Source organism: Suncus etruscus, chromosome 13, assembly GCF_024139225.1.
Source record: "Suncus etruscus isolate mSunEtr1 chromosome 13, mSunEtr1.pri.cur, whole genome shotgun sequence".
NCBI lineage: Eukaryota > Metazoa > Chordata > Mammalia > Eulipotyphla > Soricidae > Suncus > Suncus etruscus.
The window spans coordinates 22,586,501-22,592,500 of record NC_064860.1 but is presented as its reverse complement, the minus strand read 5'-3'; positions in this window follow the sequence as shown (position 1 = coordinate 22,592,500).

Sequence of the window (6,000 nt, the reverse complement as noted above, 5' to 3'; positions counted from 1 at the left end):
TAGTATGTTTTTCCAGAAAATAAGTCAGCACCCAAAGATTTATGTTATATCAGAGCAATAGTAAATACTACTGGTTCATCCTATAACCAGTACAGCATCAAAAGAAATGATGTTATTCTCAAATTACAACCCAATATAAAATATTAATAAACACAATCTATAATCTATAGTGAATTTGATCAATTTATAAATGGGGAGTATTAGGTTATTAGTTTCTATGCTGTATAAATTAACACAATTGTATCATCTTTTAAATTACATCAATTTATATTCTCACTGTTTAGGTGGGTCAGGAGTAGTCATAGGGTATCTGGATTCTTCAAAAGGGATAAACAGGATTACTTCAGGATTTTCTGTAAGTCTGTTGTCAAATAGTTGTCCAGGGTTTGCAATTTCATTTAATTCTGTTTCCAGACTCATTCCAGGGATTGGAAGAGTTCATTTCTTGGTGACTGTATTTCTCATACTCAGTGTTTTTCTAGCCCATTTTTGAAGACTGAATCTAGAAAGAATTCACTAGCAATAAAACTTCTTTCATCAATAATACCTGGGTATAACATTTCACTCAATTTGTCATATTTGTCACATGCCCCTGAACCACAGTAGAAGTCTCTGTCTATGAGGATAGTATTTAAGAATATGAGACTAGAAGTTCAGAATCTTTGATTCCAATTTAGGTTGTGTTAATCACAGTGACTAATAAAATACATATACAACTAAAAATATCACACAACAAATAACTTCTCAGAAAGTGTAAAAGAGTAATATAATCTTTATTATATTATATTTATTTATAACATTACATAACATAAAAATAATATAATATTTATTATATTTTAATATAATAGTATAATAGTAAAAGCCTGTACACATTCCTTTTGATCAGGTGATCTAAATGAATCTAACCTGTATGTAACAACTAAAATTATGCTGTACCTCTAGTTTAAGGAAAAGAACCATGCTTAACATTTTTCTGCTAAAAATTATAATCTAAAGTTAATCATGAAGGAAAGTGAGGTAAACTCCCACTGATAGATATTCTAAAAATATTGTAATATCATAACTCTCAAGATCATTGTTCCTGATCACTAGTGACAAAAGGCTTAATAAAATACATAACCTTAGTTTCAGCCCCTGGTTAACAAAAGACTTTATTAAATTTAGTGACAAAATTTTTAAGGGTATCTTTTATATCTTGAATTAGTGTACCCATGTTATTTTGATGGTGCTGTTATTCTTATATTGGAAACTGTTCTTGTTTTTTTGAACATGCATGCAAATGTTTCCATGGAGAATCGAGAATGTGGGAAATGAGTAATATAATTAAGAAAGTTGTTCTATAATAGGATCATGATTTAGGCATACTACCCAGAAGTTACTACAAGGTGAGCTTGGAAAATGACAAAGCAAAGAAGACTTTTGGAAAGGTAGTAAAAAAAAAAAACCTTCTACTGATGCTTAGATAATTTGCTTGAAATTTCAGTTTCAATGCAGTGTGTTTTTGTGTAACAGTCATCCAATTGTAGGTCTTTTTGAATCATCATGAAGAGAGTTATTTTTTTTTTTTAGTCATGGCTAAGGAGGAATTAGTGAAAGGATGTTTATTTTTTTTTTAATTTGTTCTGTGTTCAAACTCAGAGCCTCCAACATGCTGTACCATTGAACCACATCATGAGTTCATGCTTAGGTATTTTTTCCCCATAATGTAAAATCACTAAGATGTTCTTTTTAAAGTTTTTATAGGAAGTTGACTTAGCTTACTCTTCACCTACAAGTTTCATCATAGCAGTTAAAGACAAGATGAAATTTGACTCAAAATAGGTTCCACAGGGGATGTTCAAAGTAAAAAAACATTAATTTAAAACCTATTGATTTCTCTGACTGCATACAGCAGCATTTCCTAAAGTGTATTCCTCAGGATGTTAATTCCAATTGCATTTAAAATGCCTTAAGCCAAATACATTTGGGAAATTCTGGTTAAATAAAATTAAACAAGTTTCATGACTGTAAGACTTTTCAAAGCATTAAATGTAGTATATTGCCACTCTCAAAGAGAGTGAACTAATATCTCATGTTTCCTAACTTCATTACTTTTTTTTTAATTTTTCCTTTGCCATGAGAATTACCTGGGATAGGGTCTGCAGAAAATACTTTGCTAAATGCTAATGTGTAAAGTAAAATGAAAATTCCTTAGGAAGAGTTGTTGTAACTTGCCTTTTTCTCAATTATCCACTTCATTATCCCAACAGTAAAATCATTTTGCTAATTTAAAAATTAAATGATTAGAAGAATTAATTGTATTAATTTCTAAAATTTTGCTATCTGGTCTTTTGTTAATATATAACTGTAACATACACACTAGTGAATGAAAATATTACTTGTTAGAATCCCATCCTCTAGACTTGGTTTTGACATTTTAATGTCAATATTTCTATTATATTCTTCCCTCTTTTATATATCCATTTATCTGGAAGTTTTCATTATTTTATTTTATACAGTATGAGCCACATTAGTTTAGTATCTACAATTTAGTAAACTATCACTATTTTTTACTTGATATATTATTTTATGTGCATGTTCTAAAACATTGGCGGGTGCCTTCCAAACAGTTCTTAGGAAGACTGAGTCCAAGTCCCTAGGACTATTGTCCAGTTGGTCTATTGTTCAATAGAGAAACCTTAATATGTGGTGTTACTCAGCTCTTCAGTTCTGGAAATTACCCAGCTCATCTCCACAGTGCTACAGATAATCCAAGGCTATGATCTATGCAGAACAAGTGGGACTAGAGATCAAGTTAGGAGCAGGCTCAATAGCCTTAAGGCCTTTGCTATTTAATATTTTTACAACATTATTGTGAAGAAGACAGAATTTGTGTAGGTATCCTATAATTAGTTTTCCCATTCTACTAACACTAGGGTTTATTTCCAGAGTTTAATATAGCCAATTAAGAGATTAAAACCTCTATAGAAAAATGTTCTGGAAGACATCATCATTATTATTGTTCTTGTTATTATTATCTTAATGTAAAGTAAAGTGGAAGTCATTTTTTTTCCAATACAATATATGTATACTTAAACCAGAATGATAGTACAGCAGGTAGAGTGCTTGCTTTGCATTTGACAGACTTGAGTTCTGTCCCTGGCATCCAAAAATGTACCCTGACCTTACTAGAAGTGTTCCCTGAATGCACATCTAGAAATAACCCCTTAGAATTCACTCCAAAACCAAAGATAAATTACTAGTACATATATATTTATGTATAAGTATATTGATGTCTTTGAGTATCCAATGCCAGATTAATAATAAAGTTACAAATTTTATGGACTTTAAATTTTAAAGAAGTTTTGATTTTAAAACAAAAAATTAGCAAAGATTCCATGAAATTTTTATAGACTGCTCAATGGGAATTCATTCCAACAAAAGACACCTATGCAGGGCTATACCTCTAGGTAAAATAGGTCTTACTCAATCTTAAAATTCCAACTGTAATACAATCATATCTATCCCCAAGTGATAATTTGCTACAGTCATTAACACTGACCAATTGTTTATCACAAAGTCTATATTTTCTTTTAAGGGGCATTCTTTTTTTTAGGGGGGGGGTTTCTGGGTCACATACAGCGGTGCTCAGGAATCACTCCTGGCTCTTTGCTCAGAAATCACTCCTAGCAGGCTCTGAGGAGCAATATGAGATGCTGAAAATTGAACCCAGGCCCCTCCTAGGTCGGCTGCGTGCAAGGTAACTAAAGACATTCTTGAAGGAAAAGTTTTGGTAGGTTTAAGTGAATGGATAATGACTCTTAAGTCCAGAATTCAGGATCGGCCACCCAAGAGACCATCAGGGAGACAGGCATTAATGTAAATGCAAGGGAGTTTAAGCATACTGGGGTCCAACATCTCCTAAGAAATGAGGACCTAGAGAATGGCTCACATGTCAAATTTAAAGGTTACATGGGGCTCAGCTAGGGATCCCCACCTCTGGGTATTGATCTTTAAAATTATTGGTCCTCAGTACAAGATTGGGATAGGATTAGTTGTTGTTCAAATGTAGCATCATCAAATGTAGACAGTGACTTGTTTCTGTTTTTACAGATACTATGTACCTTATAGTCCATCCATTATGCAGCCTCTCCCCAACTCTCCTTATCTCTAGGCATACCAACAACTGATAATTTTACTTTCTACATTATTAATTTGCCCTAATGCCATTGAGTGTAAAACTATATATTTTTAAAAAATCACATCAAGGACTGAAGAGATAGTACAATGGGTAGGGCACTTGACTTACATGTGACCAATTGGGGTCTATCCCTGGAGCTATATTTAGTCCCCAAAGTTTTTTAAGAATGGTCCCTGAACACAGAACCAGGAGTAAGCCCTTAATCACAGTCAGGTGTGGTTCTCCCACCCCCCCATTTTTTTTTAATAAGACAACGAAACAACTGAGTGCTTCAAGAGCCAGAATGATAGTACAAAGTAAGGTCCTCACATTACATGCACAAACATAGGCTCAATCCCAGACATATGATTCCAGGATTGATCCTGAGTACAGAACCAGGAGTAAGACCTAAATAACACCAGGTGTGGCCCATAAATGAAGAAACAAAAATGAAAAACATAAAAGTGATTCATCAGAATTTTGTAGGCAAATCTATTACACAGGTGTGCTAGTCCCAACGTTAGCATCAAAAAGGTTGCTCATTTTATCACAAAAAGACTCTATATTTAGTTTTAGCTTTGCTACTGTTGTTTTATGATAGTCTGGTAAACACTTGATCTGTCATAATTACCAGTGAGTTTATAATAAAATGCTACTTTTGATGATGATCTGTATGTCTTTATGTTCATATGCCACCCATTTCTATGTTTTCCATTTCCTTGTTTCTGTTTTTATTTCCCTGAATGCCATTGAGCAACTACTGGCTGCTGGGTATTTATAGTGATTAAGTTCCCATACCATGGATTATCTATTATATTCTAAATAAGAACAATGATACTTTAGAACATAAAAATGTTCTTTCTTTAACTTACTTTGTCTACTTCTTTTATATTTTTAACATATTTGTTTAGGTTTCACTGACAAAGATCTTATCTAAGATATTATACATACTTGATTACATTGCCTAATAAATAAACATTTCTCACTGTATTACTTAATCTTATTATTTGAGTTTTTCTTCTTATATTTGTTTCCTTTAAAAATAATTATGGTCTTTTGCTCTTTCCTTACCTTATGTTGCTGTGAAGTAATGAGTTGGTTGTAGTCCCCTGGAATTCAATGCAATTTTGGGATGCTGGGCAGCACTCCCCATAGTGTGGGGTTAATCAGAAGATTGCACTCATATTTTCTGTCCTGTAAGAGAGACACTGTACAGGTTATCCTAGAATAACTAGAAAGTTATAATTCAGTCTTAGTTATTAAAGATCACAGTTTTACCTTATACTAAAACTAATATCCTCGTATCTTTTGATACATCATAACACAATTGATAAATATCTTAAATAACAGAACGATGTGATATGTGATAGGTTGTATGGATTAGTGATAGGTATGTACGGATTGAATTTATAGGTATTTGAGGTCAATAGAAGGCATAGTTCTGTCCTAAAAGATGTCATTTTCTCTCCAAACGGGTAAGGAAGCAGACTTCGGGAAAATATCAAAGAAATGTTTGCTCTTAGAGTAGTGTTGAATGAAAAGTAGTTCACCAGGCCTTCCTGGGATAACATGTGCTCCATCCAGAGGAAGTAGGGTAGATGGTGGCTCAGACATGAGGACATGCATCAAGCATGAGGAGATTAAGAAGGTAAAAATTAGGATAAACTTAAGAACAGATTGTTGAAGTGTGTTTATTCTAAAATATGATTAGAATTAACTATGTTTTGGCTTCTGTATGAGCTTGCTTAAGAATTCTGGTTAACAGGCTTAAGAATTCTAGTTAACGTAAGTCCAGCCATGATAGGTCCAGACTATAACCAGTGAAATAAACAACTTACTGG